The sequence below is a fragment of the Ambystoma mexicanum genome, chromosome 1p (assembly GCF_040938575.1).
Source record: "Ambystoma mexicanum isolate Mex_15411 chromosome 1p, UKY_AmexF1_1, whole genome shotgun sequence".
In the NCBI taxonomy this organism is placed as follows: domain Eukaryota; kingdom Metazoa; phylum Chordata; class Amphibia; order Caudata; family Ambystomatidae; genus Ambystoma; species Ambystoma mexicanum.
Genome location: NC_090921.1, coordinates 16,602,511 through 16,623,189, shown reverse-complemented (window position 1 = coordinate 16,623,189; position 20,679 = coordinate 16,602,511).

Below are 20,679 nucleotides of genomic sequence, written 5' to 3'. Positions count from 1 at the left end.
CCCGGGCAGGACGGTGGGCAGCCTTGCAGATCCTTATGGATCCTGCACACTGTACCCCTCGAACCCGGATTGGAACCGCGGGCAGCCTACAGATCCTTATGGATCCTACACACTGTACCCATGGGACTCGGGCGAGTTCTGCAGGTAGCCTAGCAGATCCATGATCCTGCACACTGTAGTCATGGAACCCGCGAGGGATCTACAGGTAGCCTAGCAGATCCTTATGGATCCTGCACACTTTACCCATGGGACCTGGGCAGGATCGGCCGGCAGCCAAGCAGATCCTTATGGATCCTGCACACTGTACTCATGGAACCCGGGAGGGATCTGCAGGCAGCCTAGCAGATCCTTATGGATCCTGCACACTGTATCCATGGAACCTGGGATGGATCCACAGGCAGCCTAGCAGATCCTTATGGATCCTGCATACTTTAACCATGGGACCCGGGCAGGATCGGTGGGCAGCCTAGCAGATCCTTATGGATCCTGCACACCGTATCCCTGGAAATCAGACGGGAACTGCGGGCAGCCTACAGATCCTTATGGATCCTACACACTGTACCCATGGGACCTAGGGCGAGTTCTGCAGGCAGCCCAGCAGATCCATGATCCTGCACATTGTAGCCATGGAACCCGGGAGGGATCTGCAGGCAGCCTAGCAGATCCTTATGGATCCTGCACACTGTACCCATGGAACCCGGGACAGATCTGCAGGCAGCCTAGCAGATCCTTATGGATCCTGCACACTTTACTCATGGGACCCGGGCAGGATCGGTGGGCAGCCTTGCAGATCCTTATGGATCCTTCACACTGTACCCCTGGAACCCAGATGGGAACCGCGGGCAGTCTACAGATCCTTATGGATCCTACACACTGTACCCATGGGACTCGGGCGAGTTCTGCAGGCAGCCTAGCAGATCCATGATCCTGCACACTGTAGTCATGGAACCCGTGAGGGATCTTCAGGCAGCCTTGCAGATCCTTATGAATCCTGCACACTGTACTCATGGAACCCGGGAGGGATCTGCAGGTAGCCTAGCAGATCCTTATGGATCCTGCACACTGTACCCATGGGACCCGGGTGAGATTGGCGGGCAGCCTAGCAGATCCTTATGGATCCTGCATACTTTAACCATGGGACCCGGGCAGGATCGGTGGGCAGCCTAGCAGATCCTTATGGATCCTGCACACCGTATCCCTGTAAATCAGACGGGAACCGCGGGCAGCCTACAGATCCTTATGGATCCTACACACTGTACCCATGGGACCTAGGGCGAGTTCTGCAGGCAGCCCAGCAGATCCATGATCCTGCACACTGTAGCCATGGAACCCGGGAGGGATCCGCAGGCAGCCTAGCAGATCCTTATGGATCCTGCACACTGTACCCATGGGACCCGGGTGAGATTGGCGGGCAGCCTAGCAGATCCTTATGGATCCTGCATACTTTAACCATGGGACCCGGGCAGGATCGGTGGGCAGCCTAGCAGATCCTTATGGATCCTGCACACCGTATCCCTGTAAATCAGACGGGAACCGCGGGCAGCCTACAGATCCTTATGGATCCTACACACTTTACCCATGGGACCTAGGGCGAGTTCTGCAGGCAGCCCAGCAGATCCAGGATCCTGCACATTGTAGCCATGGAACCCGGGAGGGATCTGCAGGCAGCCTAGCAGATCCTTATGGATCCTGCACACTGTACCCATGGAACCCGGGATGGATCCACAGGCAGCCTAGCAGATCCTTATGGATCCTGCACACTGTACCCTTGGAGCCCGGGACGGATCCGCAGGCCGTCTAGCAGATCCTTATGGATCCTGCACACTTTTCCCATGGGACCCGGGCAGGATCGGCAGGCAGCCTAGCAGATACTTATGGATCCTGCACACTGTACCCCTGGAACCCGGATGGGAACCGCAGGCAGCCTACAGATCCTTATGGATCCTACACACTGTACCCATGGGACTCGGGTGAGTTCTGCAGGCAGCCTAGCAGATCCATGATCCTGCACACTGTAGCCATGGAACCCGCGAGGGATCTGCAGGCAGCCTACAGATCCTTATGGATCCTGCACACTGTACCCATGGGACCCGGAGAGATTGGCGGGCAGCCTATCAGATCCTTATGGATCCTGCACACTGTTCTCATGGAACCCAGGAGGGATCTGCAGACAGCCTAGCAGATCCTTATGGATCCTGCACACTGTACCCATGGAACCCGGGATGGATCTGCAGGCAGCCTAGCAGATCCTTATGGATCCTGTACACTGCACCCATGGAACCCGGGACAGATCCGCAGGCAGCCTAGCAGATCCTTATGGATCCTGCACACTTTACCCATGGGACCCGGGTAGGATCGGCGGGCAGCCAAGCAGATCCTTATGGATCCTGCACACTGTACCCCTGGAACCCGGACGGGAACTGCGGGCAGCCTAGCAGATCCTTATGGATCCTGCACACTGTACCCGTCGAACCCGGATTGGAACCGTGGGCAGCCTACAGATCCTTATGGATCCTACACACTGTACCCATGGGACTCGGGCGAGTTCTGCAGGCAGCCTAGCAGATCCATGATCCTGCACACTGTAGTCATGGAACCCGCGAGGGATCTACAGGTAGCCTAGCAGATCCTTATGGATCCTGCACACTTTACCCATGGGACCTGGGCAGGATCCGTGGGCAGCCAAGCAGATCCTTATGGATCCTGCACACTGTACTCATGGAACCCGGGAGGGATTTGCAGGCAGCCTAGCAGATCCTTATGGATCCTGCACACTGTACCCATGGAACCTGGGATGGATCCACAGGCAGCCTAGCAGATCCTTATGGATCCTGCATACTTTAACCATGGGACCCGGGCAGGATCGGCGGGCAGCCAAGCAGATCCTTATGGATCCTGCACACTGTACTCATGGAACCCGGGAGGGATCTGCAGGCAGCCTAGCAGATCCTTATGGATCCTGCACACTGTACCCATGGAACCTGGGATGGATCCACAGGCAGCCTAGCAGATCCTTATGGATCCTGCATACTTTAACCATGGGACCCGGGCAGGATTGGTGGGCAGCCTAGCAGATCCTTATGGATCCTGCACACCGTATACCTGGAAATCAGACGGGAACCGCAGGCAGCCTACAGATCCTTATGGATCCTACACACTGTACCCATGGGACCTAGGGCGAGTTCTGCAGGCAGCCTAGCAGATCCATGATCCTGCACATTGTAGCCATGGAACCCGGGAGGGATCTGCAGGCAGCCTAGCAGATCCTTATGGATCCTGCACACTGTACCCATGGAACCCGGGACAGATTTGCAGGCAGCCTAGCAGATCCTTATGGATCCTGCACACTTTACCCATGGGACCCGGGCAGGATCGGTGGGCAGCCTTGCAGATCCTTATGGATCCTGCACACTGTACCCCTGGAACCCAGATGGGAACCGCGGGCAGCCTACAGATCCTTATGGATCCTACACACTGTACCCATGGGACTCGGGCGAGTTCTGCAGGCAGCCTAGCAGATCCATGATCCTGCACACTGTAGTCATGGAACGCGTGAGGGATCTTCAGGCAGCCTTGCAGATCCTTATGAATCCTGCACACTGTACCTATTCGACCCGGGTGAGATTGGCGGGCAGCCTACAGATCCTTATGGATCCTGCGCACTGTACCCATGGGACCCGGGTGAGATTGGCGGGCAGTCTAGCAGATCCTTATGGATCCTGTACACTGTACTCATGGAACCCGGGAGGGATCTGCAGGCAGCCTAGCAGATCCTTATGGATCCTGAACACTGTACCCATGGAACCCGGGATGGATCCACAGGCAGCCTAGCAGATCCTTATGGATCCTGCATACTTTAACCATGGGACCCGGGCATGATCGGTGGGCAGCCTAGCAGATCCTTATGGATCCTGCACACTTTATCCATGGGACCCGGGTAGGAGCAGCGGGCAGCCAAGCAGATCCTTATGGATGCTGCACACTGTACCCCTGGAACCCGGATGAGAACTGCAGGCAGCCTAGCAGATCCTTTTGGATTCTGCACACTGTACCCATGGGACTCGGGTGGGTTCTGCAGGCAGGATCCTGCACACTGAACCATTGGGACCCGGATGAGATTGGCGGGCAGCCTAGCAGATCCTTATGGATCCTGCACACTGTACCCATGGAACCCGGGACGGATCTGCAGGCAGCCTAGCAAATCCTTATGGATCCTGCACACTTTACCCATGGGACCCGGGCAGGATGGTGGGCAGCCTTGCAGATCCTTATGGATCCTGCAAACTGTACCCCTCGAACCCGGATTGGAACCGTGGACAGCCTACAGATCCTTATGGATCCTACACACTGTACCCATGGGACTCGGGCGAGTTCTGCAGGCAGCCTAGCAGATCCATGATCCTGCACACTGTAGTCATGGAACCCGCGAGGGATCTACAGGTAGCCTAGCAGATCCTTATGGATCCTGCACACTTTACCCATAGGACCTGGGCAGGATCTGTGGGCAGCCAAGCAGATCCTTATGGATCCTGCACACTGTACTCATGGAACCCGGGAGGGATCTGCAGGCAGCCTAGCAGATCCTTATGGATCCTGCACACTGTACCCATGGAACCTGGGATGGATCCACAGGCAGCCTAGCAGATCCTTATGGATCCTGCATACTTTAACCATGGGACCCGGGCAGGATCGGCGGGCAGCCAAGCAGATCCTTATGGATCCTGCACACTGTACTCATGGAACCCGGGAGGGATCTGCAGGCAGCCTAGCAGATCCTTATGGATCCTGCACACTGTACCCATGGAACCTTGGATGGATCCACAGGCAGCCTAGCAGATCCTTATGGATCCTGCATACTTTAACCATGGGACCCGGGCAGGATCGGTGGGCAGCCTTGCAGATCCTTATGAATCCTGCACACTGTACCTATTGGACCCGGGTGAGATTGGCGGGCAGCCTACAGATCCTTATGGATCCTGCGCACTGTACCCATGGGACCCGGGTGAGATTGGCGGGCAGCCTAGCAGATCCTTATGGATCCTGCACACTGTACTCATGGAACCCGGGAGGGATCTGCAGGCAGCCTAACAGATCCTTATGGATCCTGAACACTGTACCCATGGAACCCGGGATGGATCCATAGGCAGCCTAGCAGATCCTTATGGATCCTGCATACTTTAACCATGGGACCCGGGCAGGATCGGTGGGCAGCCTAGCAGATTCTTATGGATCCTGCACACTTTACCCATGGGACCCGGGTAGGATCAGCGGGCAGCCAAGCAGATCCTTATGGATCCTGCACACTGTACCCCTGGAACCCGGACGGGAACTGCAGGCAGCCTAGCAGATCCTTTTGGATTCTGCACACTGTACCCATGGGACTCGGGTGGGTTCTGCAGGCAGGATCCTGCACACTGTACCCATGGGACCCGGATGAGATTGGCGGGCAGCCTAGCAGATCCTTATGGATCCTGCACACTGTACCCATGGAACCCGGGACGGATCTGCAGGCAGCCTAGCAGATCCTTATGGATCCTGCACACTGTACCCATGGGACCCGGATGAGATTGGCAGGCAGCCTAGCAAACCCTTATGGATCCTGCACACTTTACCCATGGGACCCGGGCAGGACAGTGGGCAGCCTTGCAGATCCTTATGGATCCTGCACACTGTACCCCTCGAACCCGGATTGGAACCGCGGGCAGCCTACAGATCCTTATGGATCCTACACACTGTACCCATGGGACTCGGGCGAGTTCTGCAGGCAGCCTAGCAGATCCATGATCCTGCACACTGTAGTCATGGAACCCGCGAGGGATCTACAGGTAGCCTAGCAGATCCTTATCGATCCTGCACACTTTACCCATGGGACCTGGGCAGGATCGGCGGGCAGCCAAGCAGATCCTTATGGATCCTGCACACTGTACTCATGGAACCCGGGAGGGATCTGCAGCCAGCCTAGCAGATCCTTATGGATCCTGCACACTGTACCCATGGAACCTGGGATGGATCCACAGGCAGCCTAGCAGATCCTTATGGATCCTGCATACTTTAACCATGGGACCCGGGCAGGATCGGTGGGCAGCCTAGCAGATCCTTATGGATCCTGCACACCGTATCCCTGGAAATCAGACGGGAACCGCGGGCAGCCTACAGATCCTTATGGATCCTACCCACTGAACCCATGGGACCTAGGGCGAGTTCTGCAGGCAGCCCAGCAGATCCATGATCCTGCACATTGTAGCCATGGAACCCGGGAGGGATCTGCAGGCAGCCTAGCAGATCCTTATGGATCCTGCACACTGTACCCATGGAACCCGGGACAGATCTGCAGGCAGCCTAGCAGATCCTTATGGATCCTGCACACTTTACCCATGGGACCCGGGCAGGATCGGTGGGCAGCCTTGCAGATCCTTATGGATCCTTCACACTGTACCCTTGGAACCCAGATGGGAACCGCGGGCAGCCTACAGATCCTTATGGATCCTACACACTGTACCCATGGGACTCGGGCGAGTTCTGCAGGCAGCCTAGCAGATCCATGATTCTGCACACTGTAGTCATGGAACCCGTGAGGGATCTTCAGGCAGCCTTGTAGATCCTTATGAATCCTGCACACTGTACTCATGGAACCCGGGAGGGATCTGCAGGTAGCCTAGCAGATCCTTATGGATCCTGCACACTGTACCCATGGGACCCGGGTGAGATTGGCGGGCAGCCTAGCAGATCCTTATGGATCCTGCATACTTTAACCATGGGACCCGGGCAGGATCGGTGGGCAGATTAGCAGATCCTTATGGATCCTGCACACCGTATCCCTGTAAATCAGACGGGAACCGCGGGCAGCCTACAGATCCTTATGGATCCTACACACTGTACCCATGGGACCTAGGGCGAGTTCTGCAGGCAGCCCAGCAGATCCATGATCCTGCACACTGTAGCCATGGAACCCGGGAGGGATCCGCAGGCAGCCTAGCAGATCCTTATGGATCCTGCACACTGTACCCATGGGACCCGGGTGAGATTGGCGGGCAGCCTAGCAGATCCTTATGGATCCTGCATACTTTAACCATGGGACCCGGGCAGGATCGGTGGGCAGCCTAGCAGATCCTTATGGATCCTGCACACCGTATCCCTGTAAATCAGACGGGAACCGCGGGCAGCCTACAGATCCTTATGGATCCTACACACTGTACCCATGGGACCTAGGGCGAGTTCTGCAGGCAGCCCAGCAGATCCAGGATCCTGCACATTGTAGCCATGGAACCCGGGAGGGATCTGCAGGCAGCCTAGCAGATCCTTATGGATCCTGCACACTGTACCCATGGAACCCGGGATGGATCCACAGGCAGCCTAGCAGATCATTATGGATCCTGCACACTGTACCCTTGGAGCCCGGGACGGATCCGCAGGCCGTCTAGCAGATCCTTATGGATCCTGCACACTTTACCCATGGGACCCGGGCAGGATCGGCAGGCAGCCTAGCAGATACTTATGGATCCTGCACACTGTACCCCTGGAACCCGGATGGGAACCGCAGGCAGCCTACAGATCCTTATGGATCCTACACACTGTACCCATGGGACTCGGGTGAGTTCTGCAGGCAGCCTAGCAGATCCATGATCCTGCACACTGTAGCCATGGAACCCGCAAGGGATCTGCAGGCAGCCTACAGATCCTTATGGATCCTGCACACTGTACCCATGGGACCCGGGTGAGATTGGCGGGCAGCCTATCAGATCCTTATGGATCCTGCACACTGTTCTCATGGAACCCGGGAGGGATCTGCAGACAGCCTAGCAGATCCTTATGGATCCTGCACACTGTACCCATGGAACCCAGGATGGATCCGCAGGCAGCCTAGCAGATCCTTATGGATCCTGTACACTGCACCCATGGAACCCGGGACAGATCCGCAGGCAGCCTAGCAGATCCTTATGGATCCTGCACACTTTACCCATGGGACCCGAGTAGGATCGGCGGGCAGCCAAGCAGATCCTTATGGATCCTGCACACTGTACCCCTGGAACCCGGACGGGAACTGCGGGCAGCCTAGCAGATCCTTATGGATCCTGCACACTGTACCCCTCGAACCCGGATTGGAACCGTGGGCAGCCTACAGATCCTTATGGATCCTACACACTGTACCCATGGGACTCGGGCGAGTTCTGCAGGCTGCCTAGCAGATCCATGATCCTGCACACTGTAGTCATGGAACCCGCGAGGGATCTACAGGTAGCCTAGCAGATCCTTATGGATCCTGCACACTTTACCCATGGGACCTGGGCAGGATCCGTGGGCAGCCAAGCAGATCCTTATGGATCCTGCACACTGTACTCATGGAACCCGGGAGGGATCGGTGGGCAGCCTTGCAGATCCTTATGAATCCTGCACACTGTACCTATTGGACCCGGGTGAGATTGGCGGGCAGCCTACAGATCCTTATGGATCCTGCGCACTGTACCCATGGGACCCGGGTGAGATTGGCAGGCAGCCTAGCAGATCCTTATGGATCCTGCACACTGTACCCATGGAACCCGGGATGGATCCATAGGCAGCCTAGCAGATCCTTATGGATCCTGCATACTTTAACCATGGGACACGGGCAGGATCGGCAGGCAGCCAAGCAGATCTTTATGGATCCTGCACACTGTACTCATGGAACCCGGGAGGGATCTGCAGGCAGCCTAGCAGATCCTTATGGATCCTGCACACTGTACCCATGGAACCTGGGATGGATCCACCGGCAGCCTAGCAGATCCTTATGGATCCTGCATACTTTAACCATGGGACCCGGGCAGGATCGGTGGGCAGCCTTGCAGATCCTTATGAATCCTGCACACTGTACCTATTGGACCCGGGTGAGATTGGCGGGCAGCCTACAGATCCTTATGGATCCTGCGCACTGTACCCATGGGACCCGGGTGAGATTGGCGGGCAGCCTAGCAGATCCTTATGGATCCTGCACACTGTACTCATGGAACCCGGGAGGGATCTGCAGGCAGCCTAGCAGATCCTTATGGATCCTGAACACTGTACCCATGGAACCCGGGATGGATCCATAGGCAGCCTAGCAGATCCTTATGGATCCTGCATACTTTAACCATGGGACCTGGGCAGGATCGGTGGGCAGCCTAGCAGATCCTTATGGATCCTGCACACTTTACCCATGGGACCCGGGTAGGATCAGCGGGCAGCCAAGCAGATCCTTATGGATCCTGCACACTGTACCCCTGGAACCCGGACAGGAACTGCAGGCAGCCTAGCAGATCCTTTTGGATTCTGCACACTGTACCCATGGGACTCGGGTGGGTTCTGCAGGCAGGGTCCTGCACACTGTAACCATGGGACCCGGATGAGATTGGCGGGAAGCCTAGCAGATCCTTATGGATCCTGCACCCTGTACCCATGGAACCCGGGACGGATCTGCAGGCAGGATCCTGCACACTGTACCCATGGGACTCGGATGAGATTGGCAGGCAGCCTAGCAAATCCTTATGGATCCTGCACACTTTACCCATGGGACCCGGGCAGGACGGTGGGCAGCCTTGCAGATCCTTATGGATCCTGCACACTGTACCCCTCGAACCCGGATTGGAACCGCGGGCAGCCTACAGATCCTTATGGATCCTACACACTGTACCCATGGGACTCGGGCGAGTTCTGCAGGTAGCCTAGCAGATCCATGATCCTGCACACTGTAGTCATGGAACCCGCGAGGGATCTACAGGTAGCCTAGCAGATCCTTATGGATCCTGCACACTTTACCCATGGGACCTGGGCAGGATCGGCCGGCAGCCAAGCAGATCCTTATGGATCCTGCACACTGTACTCATGGAACCCGGGAGGGATCTGCAGGCAGCCTAGCAGATCCTTATGGATCCTGCACACTGTACCCATGGAACCTGGGATGGATCCACAGGCAGCCTAGCAGATCCTTATGGATCCTGCATACTTTAACCATGGGACCCGGGCAGGATCGGTGGGCAGCCTAGCAGATCCTTATGGATCCTGCACACCGTATCCCTGGAAATCAGACGGGAACCGCGGGCAGCCTACAGATCCTTATGGATCCTACCCACTGAACCCATGGGACCTAGGGCGAGTTCTGCAGGCAGCCCAGCAGATCCATGATCCTGCACATTGTAGCCATGGAACCCGGGAGGGATCTGCAGGCAGCCTAGCAGATCCTTATGGATCCTGCACACTGTACCCATGGAACCCGGGACAGATCTGCAGGCAGCCTAGCAGATCCTTATGGATCCTGCACACTGTACCCCTGGAACCCGGATGGGAACCGCAGGCAGCCTACAGATCCTTATGGATCCTACACACTGTACCCATGGGACTCGGGTGAGTTCTGCAGGCAGCCTAGCAGATCCATGATCCTGCACACTGTAGCCATGGAACCCGCAAGGGATCTGCAGGCAGCCTACAGATCCTTATGGATCCTGCACACTGTACCCATGGGACCCGGGTGAGATTGGCGGGCAGCCTATCAGATCCTTATGGATCCTGCACACTGTTCTCATGGAACCCGGGAGGGATCTGCAGACAGCCTAGCAGATCCTTATGGATCCTGCACACTGTACCCATGGAACCTGGGATGGATCCGCAGGCAGCCTAGCAGATCCTTATGGATCCTGTACACTGCACCCATGGAACCCGGGACAGATCCGCAGGCAGCCTAGCAGATCCTTATGGATCCTGCACACTTTACCCATGGGACCCGGGTAGGATCGGCGGGCAGCCAAGCAGATCCTTATGGATCCTGCACACTGTACCCCTGGAACCCGGACGGGAACTGCGGGCAGCCTAGCAGATCCTTATGGATCCTGCACACTGTACCCCTCAAACCCGGATTGGAACCGTGGGCAGCCTACAGATCCTTATGGATCCTACACACTGTACCCATGGGACTCGGGCGAGTTCTGCAGGCAGCCTAGCAGATCCATGATCCTGCACACTGTAGTCATGGAACCCGCGAGGGATCTACAGGTAGCCTAGCAGATCCTTATGGATCCTGCACACTTTACCCATGGGACCTGGGCAGGATCCGTGGGCAGCCAAGCAGATCCTTATGGATCCTGCACACTGTACTCATGGAACCCGGGAGGGATCGGTGGGCAGCCTTGCAGATCCTTATGAATCCTGCACACTGTACCTATTGGACCCGGGTGAGATTGGCGGGCAGCCTACAGATCCTTATGGATCCTGCGCACTGTACCCATGGGACCCGGGTGAGATTGGCAGGCAGCCTAGCAGATCCTTATGGATCCTGCACACTGTACCCATGGAACCCGGGATGGATCCATAGGCAGCCTAGCAGATCCTTATGGATCCTGCATACTTTAACCATGGGACCCGGGCAGGATCGGCAGGCAGCCAAGCAGATCCTTATGGATCCTGCACACTGTACTCATGGAACCAGGGAGGGATCTGCAGGCAGCCTAGCAGATCCTTATGGATCCTGCACACTGTACCCATGGAACCTGGGATGGATCCACAGGCAGCCTAGCAGATCCTTATGGATCCTGCATACTTTAACCATGGGACCCGGGCAGGATCGGTGGGCAGCCTTGCAGATCCTTATGAATCCTGCACACTGTACCTATTGGACCCGGGTGAGATTGGCGGGCAGCCTACAGATCCTTATGGATCCTGCGCACTGTACCCATGGGACCTGGGTGAGATTGGCGGGCAGCCTAGCAGATACTTATTGATCCTGCACACTGTACTCATGGAACCCGGGAGGGATCTGCAGGCAGCCTAGCAGATCCTTATGGATCCTGAACACTGTACCCATGGAACCCGGGATGGATCCATAGGCAGCCTAGCAGATCCTTATGGATCCTGCATACTTTAACCATGGGACCCGGGCAGGATCGGTGGGCAGCCTAGCAGATCCTTATGGATCCTGCACACTTTACCCATGGGACCCGGGTAGGATCAGCGGGCAGCCAAGCAGATCCTTATGGATCCTGCACACTGTACCCCTGGAACCCGGACAGGAACTGCAGGCAGCCTAGCAGATCCTTTTGGATTCTGCACACTGTACCCATGGGACTCGGGTGGGTTCTGCAGGCAGGGTCCTGCACACTGTACCCATGGGACCCGGATGAGATTGGCGGGAAGCCTAGCAGATCCTTATGGATCCTGCACCCTGTACCCATGGAACCCGGGACGGATCTGCAGGCAGGATCCTGCACACTGTACCCATGGGACCCGGATGAGATTGGCAGGCAGCCTAGCAAATCCTTATGGATCCTGCACACTTTACCCATGGGACCCGGGCAGGACGGTGGGCAGCCTTGCAGATCCTTATGGATCCTGCACACTGTACCCCTCGAACCCGGATTGGAACCGCGGGCAGCCTACAGATCCTTATGGATCCTACACACTGTACCCATGGGACTCGGGCGAGTTCTGCAGGTAGCCTAGCAGATCCATGATCCTGCACACTGTAGTCATGGAACCCGCGAGGGATCTACAGGTAGCCTAGCAGATCCTTATGGATCCTGCACACTTTACCCATGGGACCTGGGCAGGATCGGCCGGCAGCCAAGCAGATCCTTATGGATCCTGCACACTGTACTCATGGAACCCGGGAGGGATCTGCAGGCAGCCTAGCAGATCCTTATGGATCCTGCACACTGTACCCATGGAACCTGGGATGGATCCACAGGCAGCCTAGCAGATCCTTATGGATCCTGCATACTTTAACCATGGGACCCGGGCAGGATCGGTGGGCAGCCTAGCAGATCCTTATGGATCCTGCACACCGTATCCCTGGAAATCAGACGGGAACTGCGGGCAGCCTACAGATCCTTATGGATCCTACACACTGTACCCATGGGACCTAGGGCGAGTTCTGCAGGCAGCCCAGCAGATCCATGATCCTGCACATTGTAGCCATGGAACCCGGGAGGGATCTGCAGGCAGCCTAGCAGATCCTTATGGATCCTGCACACTGTACCCATGGAACCCGGGACAGATCTGCAGGCAGCCTAGCAGATCCTTATGGATCCTGCACACTTTACTCATGGGACCCGGGCAGGATCGGTGGGCAGCCTTGCAGATCCTTATGGATCCTTCACACTGTACCCCTGGAACCCAGATGGGAACCGCGGGCAGTCTACAGATCCTTATGGATCCTACACACTGTACCCATGGGACTCGGGCGAGTTCTGCAGGCAGCCTAGCAGATCCATGATCCTGCACACTGTAGTCATGGAACCCGTGAGGGATCTTCAGGCAGCCTTGCAGATCCTTATGAATCCTGCACACTGTACTCATGGAACCCGGGAGGGATCTGCAGGTAGCCTAGCAGATCCTTATGGATCCTGCACACTGTACCCATGGGACCCGGGTGAGATTGGCGGGCAGCCTAGCAGATCCTTATGGATCCTGCATACTTTAACCATGGGACCCGGGCAGGATCGGTGGGCAGCCTAGCAGATCCTTATGGATCCTGCACACCGTATCCCTGTAAATCAGACGGGAACCGCAGGCAGCCTACAGATCCTTATGGATCCTACACACTGTACCCATGGGACCTAGGGCGAGTTCTGCAGGCAGCCCAGCAGATCCATGATCCTGCACACTGTAGCCATGGAACCCGGGAGGGATCCGCAGGCAGCCTAGCAGATCCTTATGGATCCTGCACACTGTACCCATGGGACCCGGGTGAGATTGGCGGGCAGCCTAGCAGATCCTTATGGATCCTGCATACTTTAACCATGGGACCCGGGCAGGATCGGTGGGCAGCCTAGCAGATCCTTATGGATCCTGCACACCGTATCCCTGTAAATCAGACGGGAACCGCGGGCAGCCTACAGATCCTTATGGATCCTACACACTTTACCCATGGGACCTAGGGCGAGTTCTGCAGGCAGCCCAGCAGATCCAGGATCCTGCACATTGTAGCCATGGAACCCGGGAGGGATCTGCAGGCAGCCTAGCAGATCCTTATGGATCCTGCACACTGTACCCATGGAACCCGGGATGGATCCACAGGCAGCCTAGCAGATCCTTATGGATCCTGCACACTGTACCCTTGGAGCCCGGGACGGATCCGCAGGCCGTCTAGCAGATCCTTATGGATCCTGCACACTTTACCCATGGGACCCGGGCAGGATCGGCAGGCAGCCTAGCAGATACTTATGGATCCTGCACACTGTACCCCTGGAACCCGGATGGGAACCGCAGGCAGCCTACAGATCCTTATGGATCCTACACACTGTACCCATGGGACTCGGGTGAGTTCTGCAGGCAGCCTAGCAGATCCATGATCCTGCACACTGTAGCCATGGAACCCGCGAGGGATCTGCAGGCAGCCTACAGATCCTTATGGATCCTGCACACTGTACCCATGGGACCCGGAGAGATTGGCGGGCAGCCTATCAGATCCTTATGGATCCTGCACACTGTTCTCATGGAACCCAGGAGGGATCTGCAGACAGCCTAGCAGATCCTTATGGATCCTGCACACTGTACCCATGGAACCCGGGATGGATCTGCAGGCAGCCTAGCAGATCCTTATGGATCCTGTACACTGCACCCATGGAACCCGGGACAGATCCGCAGGCAGCCTAGCAGATCCTTATGGATCCTGCACACTTTACCCATGGGACCCGGGTAGGATCGGCGGGCAGCCAAGCAGATCCTTATGGATCCTGCACACTGTACCCCTGGAACCCGGACGGGAACTGCGGGCAGCCTAGCAGATCCTTATGGATCCTGCACACTGTACCCGTCGAACCCGGATTGGAACCGTGGGCAGCCTACAGATCCTTATGGATCCTACACACTGTACCCATGGGACTCGGGCGAGTTCTGCAGGCAGCCTAGCAGATCCATGATCCTGCACACTGTAGTCATGGAACCCGCGAGGGATCTACAGGTAGCCTAGCAGATCCTTATGGATCCTGCACACTTTACCCATGGGACCTGGGCAGGATCCGTGGGCAGCCAAGCAGATCCTTATGGATCCTGCACACTGTACTCATGGAACCCGGGAGGGATTTGCAGGCAGCCTAGCAGATCCTTATGGATCCTGCACACTGTACCCATGGAACCTGGGATGGATCCACAGGCAGCCTAGCAGATCCTTATGGATCCTGCATACTTTAACCATGGGACCCGGGCAGGATCGGCGGGCAGCCAAGCAGATCCTTATGGATCCTGCACACTGTACTCATGGAACCCGGGAGGGATCTGCAGGCAGCCTAGCAGATCCTTATGGATCCTGCACACTGTACCCATGGAACCTGGGATGGATCCACAGGCAGCCTAGCAGATCCTTATGGATCCTGCATACTTTAACCATGGGACCCGGGCAGGATTGGTGGGCAGCCTAGCAGATCCTTATGGATCCTGCACACCGTATACCTGGAAATCAGACGGGAACCGCAGGCAGCCTACAGATCCTTATGGATCCTACACACTGTACCCATGGGACCTAGGGCGAGTTCTGCAGGCAGCCTAGCAGATCCATGATCCTGCACATTGTAGCCATGGAACCCGGGAGGGATCTGCAGGCAGCCTAGCAGATCCTTATGGATCCTGCACACTGTACCCATGGAACCCGGGACAGATTTGCAGGCAGCCTAGCAGATCCTTATGGATCCTGCACACTTTACCCATGGGACCCGGGCAGGATCGGTGGGCAGCCTTGCAGATCCTTATGGATCCTGCACACTGTACCCCTGGAACCCAGATGGGAACCGCGGGCAGCCTACAGATCCTTATGGATCCTACACACTGTACCCATGGGACTCGGGCGAGTTCTGCAGGCAGCCTAGCAGATCCATGATCCTGCACACTGTAGTCATGGAACGCGTGAGGGATCTTCAGGCAGCCTTGCAGATCCTTATGAATCCTGCACACTGTACCTTTTCGACCCGGGTGAGATTGGCGGGCAGCCTACAGATCCTTATGGATCCTGCGCACTGTACCCATGGGACCCGGGTGAGATTGGCGGGCAGTCTAGCAGATCCTTATGGATCCTGTACACTGTACTCATGGAACCCGGGAGGGATCTGCAGGCAGCCTAGCAGATCCTTATGGATCCTGAACACTGTACCCATGGAACCCGGGATGGATCCACAGGCAGCCTAGCAGATCCTTATGGATCCTGCATACTTTAACCATGGGACCCGGGCATGATCGGTGGGCAGCCTAGCAGATCCTTATGGATCCTGCACACTTTATCCATGGGACCCGGGTAGGAGCAGCGGGCAGCCAAGCAGATCCTTATGGATGCTGCACACTGTACCCCTGGAACCCGGATGAGAACTGCAGGCAGCCTAGCAGATCCTTTTGGATTCTGCACACTGTACCCATGGGACTCGGGTGGGTTCTGCAGGCAGGATCCTGCACACTGAACCCATGGGACCCGGATGAGATTGGCGGGCAGCCTAGCAGATCCTTATGGATCCTGCACACTGTACCCATGGAACCCGGGACGGATCTGCAGGCAGCCTAGCAAATCCTTATGGATCCTGCACACTTTACCCATGGGACCCGGGCAGGATGGTGGGCAGCCTTGCAGATCCTTATGGATCCTGCAAACTGTACCCCTCGAACCCGGATTGGAACCGTGGACAGCCTACAGATCCTTATGGATCCTACACACTGTACCCATGGGACTCGGGCGAGTTCTGCAGGCAGCCTAGCAGATCCATGATCCTGCACACTGTAGTCATGGAACCCGCGAGGGATCTACAGGTAGCCTAGCAGATCCTTATGGATCCTGCACACTTTACCCATAGGACCTGGGCAGGATCCGTGGGCAGCCAAGCAGATCCTTATGGATCCTGCACACTGTACTCATGGAACCCGGGAGGGATCTGCAGGCAGCCTAGCAGATCCTTATGGATCCTGCACACTGTACCCATGGAACCTGGGATGGATCCATAGGCAGCCTAGCAGATCCTTATGGATCCTGCATACTTTAACCATGGGACCCGGGCAGGATCGGCGGGCAGCCAAGCAGATCCTTATGGATCCTGCACACTGTACTCATGGAACCCGGGAGGGATCTGCAGGCAGCCTAGCAGATCCTTATGGATCCTGCACACCGTACCCATGGAACCTTGGATGGATCCACAGGCAGCCTAGCAGATCCTTATGGATCCTGCATACTTTAACCATGGGACCCGGGCAGGATCGGTGGGCAGCCTTGCAGATCCTTATGAATCCTGCACACTGTACCTATTGGACCCGGGTGAGATTGGCGGGCAGCCTACAGATCCTTATGGATCCTGCGCACTGTACCCATGGGACCCGGGTGAGATTGGCGGGCAGCCTAGCAGATCCTTATGGATCCTGCACACTGTACTCATGGAACCCGGGAGGGATCTGCAGGCAGCCTAGCAGATCCTTATGGATCCTGAACACTGTACCCATGGAACCCGGGATGGATCCATAGGCAGCCTAGCAGATCCTTATGGATCCTGCATACTTTAACCATGGGACCCGGGCAGGATCGGTGGGCAGCCTAGCAGATTCTTATGGATCCTGCACACTTTACCCATGGGACCCGGGTAGGATCAGCGGGCAGCCAAGCAGATCCTTATGGATCCTGCACACTGTACCCCTGGAACCCGGACGGGAACTGCAGGCAGCCTAGCAGATCCTTTTGGATTCTGCACACTGTACCCATGGGACTCGGGTGGGTTCTGCAGGCAGGATCCTGCACACTGTACCCATGGGACCCGGATGAGATTGGCGGGCAGCCTAGCAGATCCTTATGGATCCTGCACACTGTACCCATGGAACCCGGGACGGATCTGCAGGCAGCCTAGCAGATCCTTATGGATCCTGCACACTGTACCCATGGGACCCGGATGAGATTGGCAGGCAGCCTAGCAAACCCTTATGGATCCTGCACACTTTACCCATGGGACCCGGGCAGGACAGTGGGCAGCCTTGCAGATCCTTATGGATCCTGCACACTGTACCCCTCGAACCCGGATTGGAACCGCGGGCAGCCTACAGATCCTTATGGATCCTACACACTGTACCCATGGGACTCGGGCGAGTTCTGCAGGCAGCCTAGCAGATCCATGATCCTGCACACTGTAGTCATGGAACCCGCGAGGGATCTACAGGTAGCCTAGCAGATCCTTATCGATCCTGCACACTTTACCCATGGGACCTGGGCAGGATCGGCGGGCAGCCAAGCAGATCCTTATGGATCCTGCACACTGTACTCATGGAACCCGGGAGGGATCTGCAGCCAGCCTAGCAGATCCTTATGGATCCTGCACACTGTACCCATGGAACCTGGGATGGATCCACAGGCAGCCTAGCAGATCCTTATGGATCCTGCATACTTTAACCATGGGACCCGGGCAGGATCGGTGGGCAGCCTAGCAGATCCTTATGGATCCTGCACGCCGTATCCCTGGAAATCAGACGGGAACCGCGGGCAGCCTACAGATCCTTATGGATCCTACCCACTGAACCCATGGGACCTAGGGCGAGTTCTGCAGGCAGCCCAGCAGATCCATGATCCTGCACATTGTAGCCATGGAACCCGGGAGGGATCTGCAGGCAGCCTAGCAGATCCTTATGGATCCTGCACACTGTACCCATGGAACCCGGGACAGATCTGCAGGCAGCCTAGCAGATCCTTATGGATCCTGCACACTTTACCCATGGGACCCGGGCAGGATCGGTGGGCAGCCTTGCAGATCCTTATGGATCCTTCACACTGTACCCTTGGAACCCAGATGGGAACCGCGGGCAGCCTACAGATCCTTATGGATCCTACACACTGTACCCATGGGACTCGGGCGAGTTCTGCAGGCAGCCTAGCAGATCCATGATTCTGCACACTGTAGTCATGGAACCCGTGAGGGATCTTCAGGCAGCCTTGTAGATCCTTATGAATCCTGCACACTGTACTCATGGAACCCGGGAGGGATCTGCAGGTAGCCTAGCAGATCCTTATGGATCCTGCACACTGTACCCATGGGACCCGGGTGAGATTGGCGGGCAGCCTAGCAGATCCTTATGGATCCTGCATACTTTAACCATGGGACCCGGGCAGGATCGGTGGGCAGATTAGCAGATCCTTATGGATCCTGCACACCGTATCCCTGTAAATCAGACGGGAACCGCGGGCAGCCTACAGATCCTTATGGATCCTACACACTGTACCCATGGGACCTAGGGCGAGTTCTGCAGGCAGCCCAGCAGATCCATGATCCTGCACACTGTAGCCATGGAACCCGGGAGGGATCCGCAGGCAGCCTAGCAGATCCTTATGGATCCTGCACACTGTACCCATGGGACCCGGGTGAGATTGGCGGGCAGCCTAGCAGATCCTTATGGATCCTGCATACTTTAACCATGGGACCCGGGCAGGATCGGTGGGCAGCCTAGCAGATCCTTATGGATCCTGCACACCGTATCCCTGTAAATCAGACGGGAACCGCGGGCAGCCTACAGATCCTTATGGATCCTACACACTGTACCCATGGGACCTAGGGCGAGTTCTGCAGGCAGCCCAGCAGATCCAGGATCCTGCACATTGTAGCCATGGAACCCGGGAGGGATCTGCAGGCAGCCTAGCAGATCCTTATGGATCCTGCACACTGTACCCATGGAACCCGGGATGGATCCACAGGCAGCCTAGCAGATCATTATGGATCCTGCACACTGTACCCTTGGAGCCCGGGACGGATCCGCAGGCCGTCTAGCAGATCCTTATGGATCCTGCACACTTTACCCATGGGACCCGGGCAGGATCGGCAGGCAGCCTAGCAGATACTTATGGATCCTGCACACTGTACCCCTGGAACCCGGATGGGAACCGCAGGCAGCCTACAGATCCTTATGGATCCTACACACTGTACCCATGGGACTCGGGTGAGTTCTGCAGGCAGCCTAGCAGATCCATGATCCTGCACACTGTAGCCATGGAACCCGCAAGGGATCTGCAGGCAGCCTACAGATCCTTATGGATCCTGCACACTGTACCCATGGGACCCGGGTGAGATTGGCGGGCAGCCTATCAGATCCTTATGGATCCTGCACACTGTTCTCATGGAACCCGGGAGGGATCTGCAGACAGCCTAGCAGATCCTTATGGATCCTGCACACTGTACCCATGGAACCCAGGATGGATCCACAGGCAGCCTAGCAGATCCTTATGGATCCTGTACACTGCACCCATGGAACCCGGGACAGATCCGCAGGCAGCCTAGCAGATCCTTATGGATCCTGCACACTTTACCCATGGGACCCGAGTAGGATCGGCGGGCAGCCAAGCAGATCCTTATGGATCCTGCACACTGTACCCCTGGAACCCGGACGGGAACTGCGGGCAGCCTAGCAGATCCTTATGGATCCTGCACACTGTACCCCTCGAACCCGGATTGGAACCGTGGGCAGCCTACAGATCCTTATGGATCCTACACACTGTACCCATGGGACTCGGGCGAGTTCTGCAGGCTGCCTAGCAGATCCATGATCCTGCACACTGTAGTCATGGAACCCGCGAGGGATCTACAGGTAGCCTAGCAGATCCTTATGGATCCTGCACACTTTACCCATGGGACCTGGGCAGGATCCGTGGGCAGCCAAGCAGATCCTTATGGATCCTGCACACTGTACTCATGGAACCCGGGAGGGATCGGTGGGCAGCCTTGCAGATCCTTATGAATCCTG